Raw genomic sequence first — 18,688 nt, forward strand, 5'->3', positions numbered from 1 at the left:
CTCCAGTAGTGCCACATCCCTCTTGTACTGGGGAGCCCAGAACTGGATGCAGTACTCTAGATGTGGCCTCACCAGGGCTGAGTAGAGGGGGAGACTCACCTCCCTCGACCTGCTGGCAACACTCTTCCTGATGCACCTCAGCATACCATTGGCCTTCTTGGCCACAAGGGCACATTGCTGCCTCATGGTTAACTTGGTGTCCACCAGCACTCCCAGGTCCTTCTCAGCAGAGCTGCTTTCCAGCAGGTCAACCCTGCGACCGCACACATATCTCAGCAGCCCTGCTGGTGCCCACTCGCCCCGGGCACGGGCACGGGCAGCCCTGGCAGAGGCGCCAGCAATGGCAGGTGGGGGGCACGTCTTTTGGGGCTGCCCTAGGCATGTGGCAGCAAGCTGCGCATGCCCAGAGCTCTTGCCTGTGAGCCCTGGTTGGTGCATGAAATCCATCTGAGTAGCATGGAACTCCAAGTAATAATTGTGAGTAGACCTGATGTAAGCCTTGGGTAGGGAGGAAGGTGGGAAGGGTACCTCTTGTGGGCTGCTCAAGGCATGCAGAGGAAAGCAGGGCGTGCCCAGAGCTCTTGCCTGTGATCTCTGGTTGGTGCATGAAAGCCATCTGAGCAGAATGGCTCGCCAGGATTAATAGGGAGTAAACCTGGTGTAAGTTTCAGGTGGGCAGGAAGGCAGGCAGGGCAGGTGTTCTGGGGCTGCTCAAGTCATGCAGAGGGAACTTGGCATGCCCAGAGCTCTTGCCTGTGAGCCCTGGTTGGTGCATGAAATCCATCTGAGGAGAATGGCACTCCTAGTACTAATTGTGAGGAGAACTGGTGTAAGTTTCAGGCGGGCAGGAAGGCGGGAAGAGCACCTCTTGTGGGGGTGCGCTAGGCATGCAGAGGAAAGCTGGTTGTACCCAGAGTTCTTGCCTGTGATCGCTGGTTGGTGCATGAAATCCATCTGAGCCGAATGGCACTCCTAGTAGTAATTGGGTGGAGATGTGGTGTAAGCTTTGGGCGGGCAAGAAGGCAGGCAGGGCAGGGGTTCTGGGGCTGCTCAAGGCATGCGGAGGAAAGCTGGTCGTGCCCAGAGCTCTTGCCTGTGAGTCCCGGTTGGTGCATGAAATCCATCTGAGTAGCATGGCACTGCTAGGAGTAAGCTGTGATCAGGTCTGGTGGAAGTTTCAGGGGGATAGGGAGGTGGGCAGGGCACATGTCGTAGGTCTGCCCTAAGCAGGTGGATGCAAGCTGTGCATTCCCAGAGCTCTGTGAAACCTGTTTGGTGCCTGAAAGCCATCTGAGGAGAATGGCATGCCTAGGAGTAATTGCGAGTAGGTTTGGTGTGAGTTTGAGGGGGCAGGAAAGCAGGGAGGGCACGTTCTGTGGGGCTGCCCAGGCACTGAAACAGAAGTGATCTCACCAACACAGCCAGCAGCCAGGGGCCTGCCACTGGCCTATCAGGCACTGAGGCAGCAGTGACCTCACAACCACAGCCAGCAGCCATGGCCCTGCCACTGGCCTATCAGGCACTGAGGCAGAAGTGACCTCACAACCACAGCCAGCAGCCTGGGACCTGCCACTGATTTGTGAGGCACTAGTAACATCACAAGCACACCAGGCGCCATGGGCCTGCCACTGGGCTATCATTTGGAGAGGCAGAAGTGACCTCACCAGCACATCCAACAGCCAGGGACCTGCCGCTGGCCTATCAGGCACAGAGGCAGAAGTGACCTTAGAAGCAAAACCAGAAGCCATGTGTGTGCCACTGGCCTATCAGGCACTGAGGCGGAAGTGACCTCAGAACCGCAGCCAGCAGCCATGGACCTACCCCTGTTTTGTAAGGCACTGTGGGAGAAGTGACCTCAGCAGCACAGCAAGCAGCTGTGGGCCAGCCACTGGCCTATCAGGCACTGAGGTAGTAGTGACCTCACCAGCACAGCCAGCAGCCATGGGCCAGCCACTGACCTATGATGCATGGAGGGAGAAGTGACCTCACAACCACAGCCAGCAGCCATGTTTGTGCCACTGGCCTATCAGGCACTGAGGCAGTAATGACCTCATCAGCACAGCCAGCAGCCATGTGTGTGCCACTGGCCTATCAGGCACTGAGGCAGAAGTGACCTCACCAGCACAGGCAGCATCTATGGGCCTGTCACTGGCCTATCAAGCACTCGGGCAGGCAGAGGCAAGCCTGGCGTGCCCAGAGCTCTCGCCTGTGACTCCCAGTTGGTGGGGGAGGTCTTTGACCACTGTGGCCTTTCTAGTAGTAAGCTGTGAACAGGCTTGGAGTAAGTTTCGGGAGGGGAGGAAGTCGAGCAGGGCACGTGTTGTGCGGCTGTGCTAGCCATGCATGATAGTCCAGTGTTGCACAGATGGCTTCTGATTTTCCTTGTGAGCTAACTTCTTTCTCAGGCCCTCATAGACCAGTGCTAGGCACATTCCCTTTGGTTTTCTGTGCATAAATGCAATCCTCCTGAAGGCAATCCTTCTAGATCCTTCTGCATGCAGCCATAAAGGGCAGAGAGCATGGAGAAAAAATCTTCTATTGACGAATTTAATATGGAGAATTTTTTAAACATATCATGTTAAGCTTCACTGTCCCTATGAACCAATTATTTTGCAAGACAGGTGCCTTAGGGAAACCCTAAGTTATGTGTAATACCTTGCTGCAATTCCTTTTCTAACAAATATTATAATTAAGTTGTCTGTCAGAAAAGTGGGGGAGGTGGGCAGGAGGGTGCGGTGAGGAAGGGAAGTTTTAGCTTTGAAAGATGTTATTTTCTGATATTTTCCTAAAGGCTCCCTCTAGTCTCTGGAGTGGAGCAAGGTTTTCCTGCCAACAGTTGCTCTATTATCAAGCCAGGAAAGGTCTAGAATAAAAATGCATAGGTAAGGCAGAATTTCCTTCTTAGCAGAACATACGTGGTTCAGAGACATACGTTCATATTTCCTTGTTTTCTTCAGCATTTTCTCCTGGCAAAAAATGTTTCACTGGATTTTGTATAAGATAATGGGAAAAGCCATCCCACTCTCTTCTGATTCAACCCTTGCCAAAAGCTGGAAATATTAAGAAACCTTTACAAAGTAATGTATTCCTGTATGTGCAATCTCTGGTAAATTTGTAAGTGCAAGAGGAAGTGTAACAGTAACATAATGAGCCATGCCATGATCAATCTAGAGCTAAAATCCAAAGATTTTAGCTAAAAATCTACAGAGGAATAGGAGCACGTCAGTATCTTAGAGCTGGCATCACTCTTTTCAGTGGAAGTTTTCAGCTTGTATAAAAAGCAAGCATCTTTTCCAAATTCTTTTAAGGTCTCCCTCCCACATTGGCCCTTGCTGTCTTACAACTGAGACCTCAAAATGTTACCAAGTTTGGAAAGGTATCTACATGTAGACCTGTGTCTGTAAGGTCCCCGTCAGTCTTGGGGACCTGATAGACCTGAATCTTTCTCATACTCTATAGGCTTTTCTGTGCATAAATTTGCAGATCTATTAAAACAATCCTTCTTAGCAAGCCTTTGTACAGTGCTGTAATGGGGAATAAGGACTTTCTCCTCTTTTTGAAAACAGAAATATGTATAGTGATTCCTCACAACACAAGTTAAAGTTATTCACTACAAGGGCTGAGAATTCTCTATATCCTCCTCGGTACAGGCAATGTTCTTGTAATTACTGCTGGGATGCAGGATCTCTCCATAATACAGTGCTATCAGGGTTGCAAAACTTGGAATTTTAGAACCTTTGTTCCCCAGCAGCACTTTCATGTCCCTGTTACTATTTCCTTGTTCATTGCAGTGATAAAACCTTTGTTCCTTGCTCTGATAGCTGCCTCTTCTTCCTCTGCCTACAAAGATTTCTCTCGTAACTCGTGTTAACATGTCTGTTGATTTCTGAATTTTACTTATGGTCTTTGGTATTGTGCAGCCAACCTGGTTTGACCAGAGTGCTTTGCAAGTAGATAGGCATGGCTGTGTAAGTCTTCCCGGACTGAGAATGCATGTGAGCAGATGAATTGTAAAGGCGCTTCACATCTGGAGAATGTGGACACAGCTCATGTTTTACTTACCATTGATGTCTTAGTTTTAGGATTATCTTTGGTCAAAGGCCTTCTTATTAGTGCCTCTTGTGTCTGTGGACTCAGTGGTGTCTGTGTTGTCTTGTGAACCAAAATGATTTCTTCTTCTTGTGACTTTCAGGAGATCTGCGCACTTCAGCAATTGTCTCAGTATGAGAAGCTCCTTCAGTATTGATCAGTGTTTGTTCCATACTTACAAAAGTTTAAATATGGTTCGTACACCAATCGAGTGAAGACGCTGAAGAAAAATGGACTTCAGAAGACCTGAAGTAGTCCTAACATTTCTGCCTTTCTACATGTGGCTTAATGTGCGAGGTGGCTTTTGTGCAGCACAACCTGGCATTGGAGATTTGCAGAGCGAAACAGTGAGTTGGCCTAACGTGTATAATCATGAAAGAAACGTGAACTTTACACCACAGTTAAGAGAAGGGTAAAGAGTTTTTGTATCTGAGGAAGGCTGTTAGCTGAAAATGATTAGTTGCTATCATGATGAGCCATTCACATACTGTTAGAACCCACCATAGTTTCTTTCTAATATCTTGCTATGATCTTTAGAATTTTACACAGAACACAATGGTTTCTCTTTTTCCTCCTACATAAGTGGATTTATCACTGCACTCAACAGGAGACAAAAAGAACCTAACTACAGTGTGAGTGTGTGGTTGTAAACTCTCAAACACTTGTTCTTAAATCTCTCTATAAAAAAGTGAACGTTTGAATGAATATTTAGTTAGTTTTTAAGAACCTGGCTAAGTGTCAATTTGACAGTCGCTGTATGCTTTCTATATTAAGATGTCTTACTGGTTATATTTATTGCTTCAAACCTTTTTGCACACTTGCTTTTCTTTGCTCTTACAAGTGCAACTTTGTATTACTCCTGCAGGAGCACTATTACAAAGCAATGGATGACAGGAAGATGATGGAAGATCTCGTGGTGTTGATTGATGCAGAAGAAGGTTATCTTACTCTTTTTGTTTAAGTAGTGTATTTCACACAACAAAATAATGTAATTTTATTTCTAATTTAGCTGAAATTTCTTCTTCCAAAGAATACGAAAGTCTGAGAGAACTTTTATTTTTCTTCTGTAGTTATGATTTACAAGTTGATAGGTATGGCCATACTAGAGGCATCCTCTCAGCAGGGAGGACAAATATGCTTCCTCAGAATATGTGAAATAACAGTGAGAAGTTGGTATATAGACCTTATGCGGGATTCTCTGAATTCTCATTTTGTGGTTTTTGAATGGATACCCTGTCTACCAACGACTGTTTCAGGAATTGTTTTTTCACTCTAAAACTTATCAGAAACGATGGTTGGGGTTGAAAGATGTACAAAGACTGCCTTATACCTTTCCTCACATAGGCACAGTTAAACTTTTAATCTGTTGTGATTTTATGCCTCAATTGCTAAATCTTATAGTTCCTCAGGCACAGAAGAATGATGTTTGCTTGGGAAGTGTGGTTAGCCTACAGGCTAAAAAACACTGTATTGCTTCCTGTGCTTGTCACTGTGACTCATGTTTGCATTCCTGTTTGCCTGTTTTTTCTTGACATCTCATCAGTTAACCAAGAATCTCCTGTGTCATTTAGTTTAGTCCCCTGTTACAGGCAAATGTGTCCCAGAATCATTTTCATAAATGGACTTAAGCTCCTTTGGGAAATATTCCCTTCATTGAGAGCCACCCCCAGAATTTTCCTTTCAGGGATTTGAAGCCTTCTCAAATCCGGACAGAACTTTTTGATGGCAACTCTGTGCTTATTTGTTCTTGAGCCAGCATTGCCTGTGAGCTTAACTGTTTCTCTGTCCCCAGAGAAACTTCTGGTATATGCAACAATCATGTTTCCTCTCTCTTCGTTTTGCTGTGTTAAATTTTATTCACCTAGGGTGCTTCTGAATGATATTTCACTTCTGGAGCACCTTCATAGCTTGACTTTGTCACTTTTTATTTGAATCTGCGCTCCTTCTTTTCAAATGAGACCAGAATTATCCACAGTAGTACATATGATATCCCTCACGTGCCAGTATGAATACTTCTATGGATACTGGAAAAGTATTGCTTTCTTCATGATTCTCCTCGTGGATTGTTAATCTATGATTAGCTGATACACTCAGTTTTGTATCTGGATGAGAAATTTGCAGTGACTTCCACTTTTGCTAAATCCTGGGTTAGAGCAGAAATTCTTGTTGCTACTCCTGGGTGCCAGAGTGATGTTCCTGTTCCCTCCTCCTGGGTGCTCCCTGTGGGTACTACTGCCCTGTTCTTTGAGAACTCTAGGATAAAAAGCAAAGATAGATTCATATACTCCAGGAATCTCTGTGGATGTCCTGCTTTTTGCTTTGCTAATTGCTTTTTTTTTTAATATTTCCTGTGCCAAGAATAAACATGTTAACACAGAGGCAAAGCAGGCTGTGACCTGCATTTAAAAGTATAGGTTTCTTTCTTCTATTAAAGTATGCATCCATTTTCTCATCTCTATTAGACTGAAAAATATAAACTGAAACTAGAAKGTTTCTCTTGTGGAAATAAGTAAAACTAGGTGATTGGATTCCAGTGATCCTTACTTGCTTTCTACATAGTAGAACTGTATGCTAATCTTTTGTGTAYATGCAGAGCCTTGATAAAGTTACTCTGTAGGCACCAAGTGTGTGCATGTCAGATGTTCTGCATGTTTGTGTCTGATCCTTCTTGTTTCTTTTAATTAGGAAAACCTTGATATGTACTCCTGAGGAGGAAAGAACAAGAAAGAAACTTAAAGAACTCATGATGAAATTGCTGACAATGAAGATGGCAGTGTAGGTTAGTTCTGGCTTTGAATTTTCTTTACTGTGTTCTGGCCAAATGTGTTACCTTAAACAGTGGAAATGAGCTGAACTACTGGATATTTTTCATCTATCCACATTTGTGTATAGCCATRGAGCTTACAAGCCATGGTCATGGACTCCAGGGCCCTGCTAGTAAGCTCAGGACAGAGAGTCAACAAAAGAAATCAGTCCTTTTCCCAAATGATTAAACCTAGCAGAAGAGAAAAGGCAACAGATGGCTGTTGGCTGGTGGAAATACAAGGAAATGGACAGTCCTGTTAAAATCATCTTTTCTCTTTTGCTCATTTGCGGGCACTGGTAATGAGCAGCAGGAGTCAGATTTCTAAGTTTTTAAAGTTTTATTGCTAGCAATAAGGTGTCTCTTGGCTGGGAGCACAGGGAAGGACCCTGAGCAGCTTTTTGTTACAACTTTTAAGCAGTAGTAAGTTATTACATATTCAATACTTTAGTTTACATAACTAACCACATCTATCCACGATTCCTAGTTCTACCAATCCCCTTGCCATGTTACAGTATGAAATAGTTCCGTGCCAGCCTTATTTGGTCCATCTTATAATTATTCATTAGTTGATTTACACCTCTTCTGGTATTACCTTTGAACAACTTTTTGTGCTGCTGGCTGGATTAAACTGGCTTCTTTTCTTTGCAGATCCTCAACTTTGTACGAAAAACAGGGCTAAGGCAAAGTCAGATAAGATGTTCTTCTTGCAGGGCGCCGTGACCTTGCATGTTCTTCCTCTGCAATATCTGAAGTATAGTGGAAATTTTCTTAACAGTCCTACTCTGAATGATGAGCACTGCTCTGACTATAGCAGTAGCCTGACATTCTTCATGGGTTTTAAGCAGCGCAGCAAGAAGTTTCAGGAGGTAATATGAATATGATGCATATGAAAAGTTCTTCCCAAGCATGAAGACAGCAGGGGAGAAGAGAACGTGCTTCTATATTTTTGTGTTGAGCAGGCTGTCAGTGGGAGCTGCTGTCAGGGCTGGCTTGGAATTCAGAGCTGTCCTCTGGGTACTCAATGAGAAATATTATAGGAAGGAGGATAAGTCATGAAAGGCCTTAGCAACTTTATGTTTGCTGTGACAGAAGAAACTTGAAAGATTTCAGGGGAATCCTCTTTGCGATTGAGGCAGTAAGCTGAGAACCTGATCTTTGTAGCAACTTTCTGACTGAATCTGAGTGGGGCAAGGCTGTATTTCAGGACAAAAAAACATGTTGCAGTAGTTTAGGTGATCAGGCCTTGATTAAGAGATGTAATTACACAATACTTTGTGAAAGCAGTATCTCGCACAAGTTCCGTGGCCTGTGCAAGACTTGAACAATGGGAATGAAAACCTAAAAAAAACCTCAAGCCAAATGTCCAGGTAAGAGGTATTAATTAGGCCTGGGGTAATCTTGCTATTAGTTATTAATGGGCCTGAGAATAGTCCATGACTATTTACATATTAGTTTAGACATGGCCCAGGACTCCCAAACAAGCACATTGGCATTAGGACTTCTTGTAGAACAGTGAGAGATCGTTTAGAGGGAGAGGAAAAAGTTAGGGAGGGTGGCCTAAGGAAATAAAGGTAGGGACAGAGATGAAAAAAAAGAAACATGGTCAAATGTGCCAAAGGCAGCAGACTCATGAGGGAGAATAAGAGTTGACTAATTGTTTGGAAGTCACATTAAGAAAAGTTAATTGAATATTTTAACGAGAGTTGCTTCAATATGAGGCATAGGCAGTCCACAGACGGGAGCAGGGTTACTTGGTTAAGGTGTATAGATTTCAGGGAGCTGGACAGGAGGAACTTGCAGAAAGCCACTATAAATACTATGTTGAATGGAAGAAAAGAGTATGGGGCATTTCATTCACGAGCAAAGTGAAAACTCTAGAATTTGAAATAGGGAGGAAACTGAAGCATCCTTTCATAGTGGGAGGAGTGCCAGAAGAGAATGAGTGATTACAGGGAAGAGTGTGCGAGTGTTGGTGTAAAGAAGGTAAGATGGGATCATTGGAACAAGTGGAGGGATTCAAGGAACAAGAGAGCAGAGAAATTCATGCCTTTGTGATCAAAGCATGTTGAAGCACTGAGGAGTGGGGTTTGCAGTGCTCAGATTCATTTCTCAGTTTTCCATGTGCTCTGTCTCTGTACCCCATATCATTTATCTTGCATTCAGAAAGCAGGATTACGTTTTTTAACAGATCTTTTTTTACTGAGAAATAATATGAAATGAATCTGGGTTGGTAGGTAGGTAAACAGAGCATGTTCATTCCTTTCCTGGAACCCAGCTAATAATGTGAGAGGATATAATTAAAAACTTGCTAGACACACTCAGTGTTTTTGTAGAATGGTCACAGAATGGTTGAGGTTGGAAGGGACCTCAGGAGATCATCTAGTCCAACCCCCCTGCTCAAGCAGGGTCATCTAGAGCAGGTTGCCTAGAACTRTGTCCAGACAGCTTTTGAATATCTCCAAGGACGGAAACTCCACATCCTCTGTGGGCAACCTGTTCCGGTGCTCTGTTATCCTCACAGTAAAGAAGTTTTTCCTCATGTTCAAATGGAACTGTCTGTGTTTCAGTTTGTGCCCGTTGTTTCTTGTCCTGTCACTGGGCACCACTGAAAAGAGTCTGGCCCCATCCTCTCTACACCCTCCCTGCAGATAGTTAAACACATTGAAAAGAYTGCTCCTCAGTCTTGTCTTCAGTCCAGGCTGAAGAGTTCCAGCACTCTCAGCCTTTCCTCATADGAGAGATGCTCCAGTCCCCTAATCATCTTTGTAGCCCTCCGCTGAACTCTCTTCAGTAGCTCCATATCTGGACCCCAGAACTGGACACAGTACTGCAGGGGTGGCTTCAGCAGGGCAGAGTAGAGGGTGATCCTCCCTTGACCTGTTGACCATGCTCTTCCTAATACAGCCCAGGATACCGTTGGCCTTCTTGGCCACAAGGGCACATTGGTGGCTCATGGTCAACTTCTTGTCCACCAGAATCCCCACGTCCTTCTCTGCAGAGCTGCTTTCCAGCAGGTCAGCCCCCAGCCTGTACTGGTGCCTGGAGTTATTTCTCTCTAGACTCGGCACTTCCCTCAATTGAACTTCATGAGGTTCCTCTCTGCCCATCTCTCCAGCCTGTCAAGGTCCCTCTGAATGGCAGTACAGCCCTCTGCGTTATCAGCCACTCCTCCCAGTTTTGTATCATCAGCAAACTTGCTGAGGGTGCACTCTGTCCCTTCATCCAGGTCATTGATGAATAAGTTGAACAATACTGGACCCAGTACTGACCCCTGGGGGACACCGCTAGCTACAGGCCTCCAACTAGACTCTGCACTGCTGATCACAGCCCTCTGAGCTCTGTCATTCAGCCAGGTTTGTATTCTTGCTGTCTTTAATGGAAGAATTTCAAGTTACTTTACAGCAGCTAATGGCATAAACTTTCACTGTATGGATCGGATACTTTTTCCTCACTGGGGAATGTTCCAACTGGGAACTTGCCTGTTGTTGCTCGTGTAATCTGTGGCACATTCTAGATTACCAGATTTATTACCACTGTAGAATATTACAGGCATACCTCGGAGATATTGGGGGTTCAGTTCCAGACCACCTCAATAAAGCGAATATCGCAATAAAGCAAGTCACATGAATTTTTTGGTTTCCCAGCACATATAAAAGTTATGTTTCTACTATACTGTAGTCTATTAAGTGTGCAATAGCATTATATCTAAAAAAAAAATGTACATACCTTAATTAAAAAATACTTTATTGCTAAAAAATGCTAACCATCATCTGAGCCTTCAGCAAGTTGTAATCTTTTTGCTGATGGAGGATCTTGCCTCGATGCTGATGGCTGCTGACTGACCAGGGTGGTGGTTGCTGAAGGCTGGGGTGGCTGCGGTAATTTCTTAAAATAAGACAGCAATGAAGTTTGCTGCATCGACTAACTCTTCTTTTCACAAAGGATTTCTCTGTAGCATGCAATGCTGTTTGATAGCATTTTACCGACAATAAAACTTCTTTCAAAATTTGAGTCATTCCTCTCAAGCCCTTCCGCTGCTTTATCAACTAAGTTTATGTAATATTCTAAATCCTTTGTTGTCATTTCAACAATGTTCACAGCATCTTCACCAGGAGCAGATTCCATCTCAAGAAACCACTTTCTTTGCTCATCCATAAGAAGCAACTCCTCATCCGTTAAAGTTTTATCATGAGATTGCAGCAATTCAGCCACATCTTCAGGCTCCACTTCTAATTCTAGTTCTCTTCCTATTTCCGTCACATCTGCAGTTGCTTCCTCCAATGAAGTCTTGAACCCCTCAAAGTCATCCATGAGGGTTGGAATCAGCTTCCTCCAAACTCCTGTTAATGCTGATATTTTGACCTCCTCCCGTGAATCATGAATGTTCTTAATGGCATCTAGAATGGTGAATCTTTTCCAGAAGGTTTTCAATTTACTTTGCCCAGATACATCAGAGGAATCACTCTCTATGGCAGCTATAGCCTTATGAAATGTATTTCTTAAATAATAAGACTTGAAAGTCAAAATTACTCCTCGATCCATGGGCTGCAGAGTGGATGTTGTGTTAGCAGGCATGAAAACAACATTAATCTCATTGTACATCTCCATCAGCACTCTTGGGTGACCAGGTGCATTGTCAATGAGCAGTAATATTTTGAAAGGAATCTTTTTTCTGAGCAGTAGGTCTCAACAGTGGGCTTAAAATATTCAGTAAACCATGTTGTAAACAGATGTGCTGTCATCCAGGCTTTGTTGTTCCATTTATAGCGCACAGGCAGAGTAGATTTAGCATAATTCTTAAGGGCCCTAGGATTTTCAGAATGGTAAATGAGCATTGGCTTCAACTTAAAGTCACCAGCTGCATTAGCCCCTAACAAGAGAGTCAGCCTGTCCTTTGAAGTTTTGAAGCTAGGCATTGACTTCTCCTCTCTAGCTATGAAAGTCTTAGATGGCATCTTCTTCCAATAGAAGACTGTTTCATCTACATTGAAAATCCATTGTTTAGTGTAGCCACCTTCATCAATTATCTTAGCTAGATCTTCTGGATAACTTGCTGCAGCTTCTGCATCAGCACTTCCTGCTTTGCCTTGCACTTTTGTGTTATGGAGACAGCTTTTTTCCTTAAACCTCATGAACCAACCTCTGCTAGCTTCAAACTTTTCTTCTGCAGCTTCCTCACCTCTCTCAGCCTTCATAGAATTGAAGAGAGTTAGGGCCTTGCTCTGGATTAGGCTTTGGCTTAAGAGAATGTTGCAGCTGGTTTGATCTTCTATCCAGACCAATAAAACTTTCGCCATATCATCAATAAGGCTGTTTTGCTCTCTTATCATTCCTGTGTTCACTGGCGTAGCACTTCTAATTTCTTTCAAGAACTTTTCCTTTGCATTCGCAACTTGGCTAACTGTTTGGTGCAAGAGGCCTAGCTTTTGGCCTATTTTGGCTTTCGACATGCCTTCCTCACTAAGCTTAATTTCTAGCTTTTGATTTAAAGTGAGAGATGTGTGACTCTTCCTTTCACTTGAACACTTAGAGGCCATTGTAGGGTTAGTAATTGGCCTAATTTCAATATTGTTCTGTCTCAGGGAATAGGGAGGCCYGAGGAGAGGGAGAAAAACAGGGGAACAGCTGGTCGGTGGAGCAGTCAGAATACACACAACATTGATCGATTAAGTTCACTGTCTTATATGGGCGCAGTTCGTGGCATCCCAAAACAATTACAATAGTAACATCAAAGATCACTGATTACAGATCTCCATAACAGATATAATAAAAATGAAAAAGTTTGAAATATTGCGAGAATTACAAAAATGTGACACAGAGACACGAAGTGAGCACATGCTGTTGGAAAAATGGCGCTGATAGTCTTGCTCGACACAGGGTTGCCACAAATCTTCAATTTGTAAAAAACACAATATCTGCGAAGTGCAATCAAGTGAAGCACAATAAAATGAGGTATGCCTGTATTTTTTTTTCCTTGAAACGTTTTCTCAGAATAACAAGAAATAACTTTCTGAAATAAGTGCATTACATGCAGTCATGCTGATGCAGAGCCATCTACTGGGAGCTACACTGTCTTACAAGGCAGCGAAAACCACTGTCTGAGTCCCACTGAGCTCAACAGGAGTTCTTGCCTTGAGGGGAGGATTACGAGCAGCATCTTCCAACTCCCTGAGCTGCCGGTCACATCCTTACTGTTTAATTTGGAATACTCTCCATCCTCCAGCAAGTAATAAGCTGTTCTGTGGTCAGGAAGACTACCAAAGCCCATTTCCTTGCCAGCTCGTGCTATACCTCCTCTAAGCAATCCGGATGATCCCTGTCATGTTGGCTGGACAAGTAATGGTTTTCACACCGTGCATGGGCACTGACCAGCCAAATACACACAGTGAAAGGTGTCAGTTAGCCAATATGGGGGAGAATTACAACTTTCTCTCTCAACACACACCTGTTGGGATCTCTTCACCACCCCGACACTAATTTTCATGATGCTGAGAGTTTAGAAAGAGTTTAAAGTATTTGAGATCTCTACATTTGTGAAGTTTAGCTGAAATTGGTTAACAGTTATTGAAAAAAGTGGGAAGGAACAAAGGAGCAGAACAACATTTTTAGAAAAAAAAATAACATAGGAATTGCAACACATGAGTTTTGTCTAAAGAACTGAAAAATTGGATGTGTTAAGTTCCAGCATTACCATAAGTACATATGTGATTTTTTTTTTTAATTTCAGCCCTTCCAATTGTTTCATCTTTCCCTGTGTGCTGTCTACTAACCCAGATTGCAAATAAACTTTCTAGTGATCTTGCTTTAGTATTATGAAATTCCTTTGTGGACAGCATTTCTTTTTGAAATGCCTTTACCGGCTCAAGTCAAAGATCCTAAAGGCATAACTGAGTTCAGTAGATCAGCAAATTTCCTGGCCAGCACAGTAAAAGAAATTGAGAAAAATAGTTGACCCAACCTAATTTTTCAACTGTGGGTTTAAATGAGTTCCACATTGAAATATCCAAAGATTGACATAAGCTTAGTGGCTTAAAGAGAACAAATGCCAACATTGTTTCAAGCTTTTTCTGACACTTTCTCAGTTTTATTCCCACTACAAAATTCACTGCTATTATAACAATCCTGGAAGCCATAAGGGCAAAGATGGCTACAAAAATCCATATAGCTTTTTTTTTTTTTAAAAAAAAAGCTAGACAACACATTTCAATGGTCTTGAGTCACTTATGAAATACCGTGGATTAAGTCAGCATGCCCTAAAAGTCTGTGGATATTTTTAGCACGGAAAAGGAAGCTGGGCCCTTCAATTCAATCAGTAATAGCAATGTACTTTATTGGAACTTTAGTACCGAGTTTTATCCTCATGCTTATTTCATACCTGTATCGATACAATCCTCCCTCCCCAACAAGCTTTTCTTTACTCCCTCCTCTACTTGAGGAGACTGTTTACAATCAGTTTACCTGTCAAGACTGTTTGTGAAGACCCAGCACTCTGAAGAGTTTGAATCAGAAGAGTTTGAATCAGAAGGACACAGATATTTACTTGTTGCAGTAAGGAATGTTTCCTTTCTACTATGCTTTTGATGAGATAACTCATCTTCAAATCCTGAATGTGATTCCTCATGACTATATATTGCATCCTCTTTTAAAATATGATTTTTACTGTCTGAAAGACAAGAGAGTTTTCTTAACTTTTCTGAACAGTCCACATCCCTCCCTTGCCCTAGTACATCTTGTAGATCAGTACTGAAATACAATACCTTGCATTTCTTGATTTAGTGGGAATACACTATTTTCTTAAGGCATCCTACTACACATCTAAGGAGACTGTGCAAGGCTCTTCAAAGGTCTCCTAAATATCATGATTTGCCTCAGTATATTTCTCCAGTGGTGAAAACACCTATCCTCCTTAGAATAAAAATACATGATGATCAGGAACTCCTTCGTAGTTCCTAGACACTTAAACAATATATATATGTATATACATACATACATATATTTCATGACAGAGCCCTTGTGTAGAGCAGCAGAGTAACCATACAACTGCACGAACTGTGTTTTCATAACTCTGTGCTGTGTGTGGTTCATTAGCACTAGCTGACAAATCTTTGTTTTTAAATGCAACAGCAGTCTCTTGCTTTCAGTGTGCAAATAGTCCCAAACAAATCAACCAAATCCCTGTAAGCACGAATTCCGTAATGAATCTATTCAGTGGACTCAATGCACCCTGATAGATTCATGACCGCTGGAGCCTGGCACAAGCCCCCATGCCTTAGGAAGGTCTGTGGCAAATACCCTCAGAAACCTTCCCGAYTGGTCCATGCAACCAAGGGCACAGACTGGCCTCCTCTCTTCTGCACCCTGCACGTCTTGGTTCCTCTCCATGAGACCTGGCACTCCAGCACGTGTCCTCACCATGCCTGTTCACACAGCTTAGCTAACATTGGTGTTTTCCTCTTCTGGGCCCTTTCCAGCCCAGCCCAGCCCAGTCCCTCCCTGACTCTCCCCACCTCCCCTGCCCTCTCCCCAACCCCGCCCAGCAGAGCAGCCCAGGCTGGGTGTGGCCCCACAGCAGTGCCCGCCACAGGGGGCTCCAGAGGTCTGGGCACTCAGTCACCCCATCAGCCTTCAAGGTGGAACTGGCTCCAGTGGCACAAGAAGACAGAGGAGATTCCCTATCCCCAGACTGCCTGCAGTTCCCCTGTGCCATCCCTCTCTCCAGGAAAGTACAAGACTCACTGCCCTGGGGCTTCTCAAGCATCTTCTGCTGCCCCAGTGAAACAGCAGCCTGCCATTAGTTGCCATACATAGAAACAGATTTCTCTTATCTGTTCTTCCTTGCAAGTACACTATTGCTCCTTTCCTCTTCTCTAGGGATGTCCCTGCTCCCTGGAGAGCCTTTCCCCAGGTGAGTGCATCCGTGCTGGCCTGCCTGTCCGTTCCTGGACCCCTCCCATGTGCTCCCTGCAGGACCCTGGGCTGGTGGTGCTTCTCTGCAGAGTGAGCAGGCTGTGGTGGCCCAGGGCAGAGGGTGATTCTGCACTGGCTGTGGCATCACAGTGGGAAGCAGACCCAGGAGACAGGCATCATTGCATCTCACAGCCAACTACCAAGGGGTAGTGACCATGGGTGATGCTCTGAGCAATCACAGGACATTTCAAATGGCTCAGGCTGTGTTCAGATGTGTCAGTTTTTTCAGTGTGTCCCTGAGCTCCCTGTTCTTCATGCTGTAGATGAGAGGGTTCACTGCTGGAGGCACCATTGAGTACAGAATGGCCAGCACGAGATCCAGAGCTGGGGAGGAGATGGAGGGGGGCTTCAGGTAGGTAAACACGCCCGTGCTGACAAACACGGAGACCGCAGCCAGGTGAGGGAGGCACATGGAAAAGGTTTTGTGTCAGCCCTGCTCAGAGAGGATTCTCAGTATGACTGTGTAGGCCTGCACATAGGACAGCACAATGAAAACAAAACACACAAAGACTAAAGAAAGACTAACCGCAAGAACCCCAGCTTCTCTGAGGTGTGAGTCTGAGCAGGAGAGCTTGAGGATCTGGGGAATTTCACAGAAGAACTGGCCGAGGGCATTGCTTTGGCAGAATGTTACCGAAAATGTATCAGCAGTGTTCAGCACTGTGCTGAGAAAACTACTTCCCCAGGCAGCTGCTGCTGACACAAGCTCTGGTGCCCATGAGTGTGCTGTAGTGAAGGGGTTTGCAGATGGCAATATAGCGGTCATAGGCCATGACTGTGAGAAGAGGACACTCAGCCGAAGTGAAAAAGGCAAGAAAAAAGACTTGGGCAGCACATTCCAAGTATGAAATGGCCCTGGTGTTCCAGAGGGAATTGGCCATGGATTTGGGGACAGTGGTGGAGATGGAGCCAAGGTCCAGGATGGAAAGATGGAGGAGGAAGAAATACATGGGAGTGTGGATGCAGTGGTCAAGGGCTACAGCTGTGATGGTGAGGATGTTGCCCAGAGGAGCAGCCAGGTAGATGCCCAGGAACAGCGAGAAGTGCAAGAACTGCAGCTCCCACATGTCTGCAAATGCCAGGAGGAGGAACTCGTTGAGGGAGCTGCAGTTGGACATTTGCTACCTCTGGGCTTTTGGGACTGTCCAAGGAGGAAAAGGCATTGACAAGTTAGGACAGGCTTCTCTGAGCAAAACCCATTCCACTCCTCATAGTATCCCCCCTACACATTTCCTCTCTCCTTTACCTTTATTCAGCTCCCTTTTCTGAACCCTGGTTCGTGTTGGCTGAGTGTACCATGCAGAGCAGGGGCTTCTGCCCATGGGCTCCAGAAGAGTCAGTCTTGCTCTGCTGCGGTGTGTAAATGGAGGTGTCAAACTGCCCTGTATATTCGGTGGGGATACCTGGGGATAGGCACTCTGAGCTGAGTGAAAGAGATTTGGTCCAGTTACCCACTGGGAATATTCTCTGTTTACCACTGAGAGAGATGAATACAGCACTCATGCCAGCTGCCTCTGAAAGAGAAGACCCTTGCGAGGGATTCATCTCCCCCAGCCTTGCCCTCTTGAACAGAGGTGTCTGTATCTGAATCAGTGGAGCTCAGGCTACTAAGGAGGGGGCTCATGCCCTGTATCTGAATCAGTCACACCAGCTCCTTCTCTAGCAAAGGAAAGAAACAGTGAAGTGAAGGCAGGGGCTGACCTGGCCCTTTCCAGACATCTCTGTCACAATGATATAGAAACTAACCTCATATTAGTTTACCATCTGCACTCTTTCTCCAGACACTGCCTTGAGAGTTGGAAGTGACTAACTCTGATGTACACATTCTGCAGCAGATTATATACACCCATTTTGTGGAAAGGCTGTTTAACCTTTTCACACTGATTTTCTCCAGAAAATGGGCTGCAGTGGAGGGATCTGATTATATATCTCTTTAGTTTTTAGATGCCTCCATCACACCATGGGAGCATTCTCTGATGGGGTAGAAATCTTTGGCATTTCAGTTACTCTCAGCATGAGCACTTGTGCGTCCCAAAAGGAAAAAGAGCTCCCAATGACTTTGTACAGAGTCAGGGGATCTGGTCTGTCCATGAGACTTGCTCCTCATTGCTCTGTGCTTCCACGTCTCCCAGCTAAAGGACAATGACRCTCACAAGTTACTCTAAGAAAGAAACTGGACTGAGGTAAGAGCACAGTTCAGTTTCAAAGTGAAGATTTCCAAATTCTTCTCTGTCAGCCCAGTTATGAAGAGAGTGGTGAAGAGCATGTTGATGAGGTTTCTGACTCACATGATCAGCGCAAGGACTCTCAGCTATCATAGATAGGCTATGGGAGAGCTGTGGTCTTCTGCAAGGCAGCTTGAAGCCTGGCAGGACACCCCAGAAAGACAATCAAGAGCAGTAAAGATGGGGTCTCCTTAAGGAAGAGTCAGATGATTTCTGAACCTGATGAAATTAATTGCCTAGAAGGTTGGAAAGTAACCTGGGCACTTCACTGCCATGAAGACAACTCCACACAGGACGCACAGCATCAATGCCTTCACTGCAGTTGACCCCACCCCCCCTTAACTCCAGAGAGCACAAGAGCAGGAACAAGACAGGACGGAGAGGTGAAGAAACAAGTGTCAATACTGTTAATCTCCTGCCACAGGGAAAGTAAAGAAAGAGGGTTGGACAGGCACTCAGGAAAGCCTTCATCTTACCCAGCTGTGCACAAGGCCTCCCAGATGACAACACTGCAGGACAGTTGCTTTCAGCCCCTTTGTCATGCAATGGGAAATGGGCACATTGCAGGAGAGAGGCCCATCTCCTCTGCTGGAGCTCGGGC

General features: G+C 44.7%; 1 pseudogene; it reads right to left on the minus strand.

The window, feature by feature from the left end:
- Positions 1-16,388: 16,388 nt before the first annotated feature.
- Positions 16,389-16,980, minus strand: LOC112972248 (annotated as a pseudogene).
- Positions 16,981-18,688: the final 1,708 nt, after the last annotated feature.

The sequence above is a fragment of the Apteryx rowi genome, unplaced genomic scaffold, assembly GCF_003343035.1.
Source record: "Apteryx rowi isolate R43461 unplaced genomic scaffold, aptRow1 scaffold_480, whole genome shotgun sequence".
Taxonomy (NCBI): Eukaryota; Metazoa; Chordata; class Aves; order Apterygiformes; family Apterygidae; genus Apteryx; species Apteryx rowi.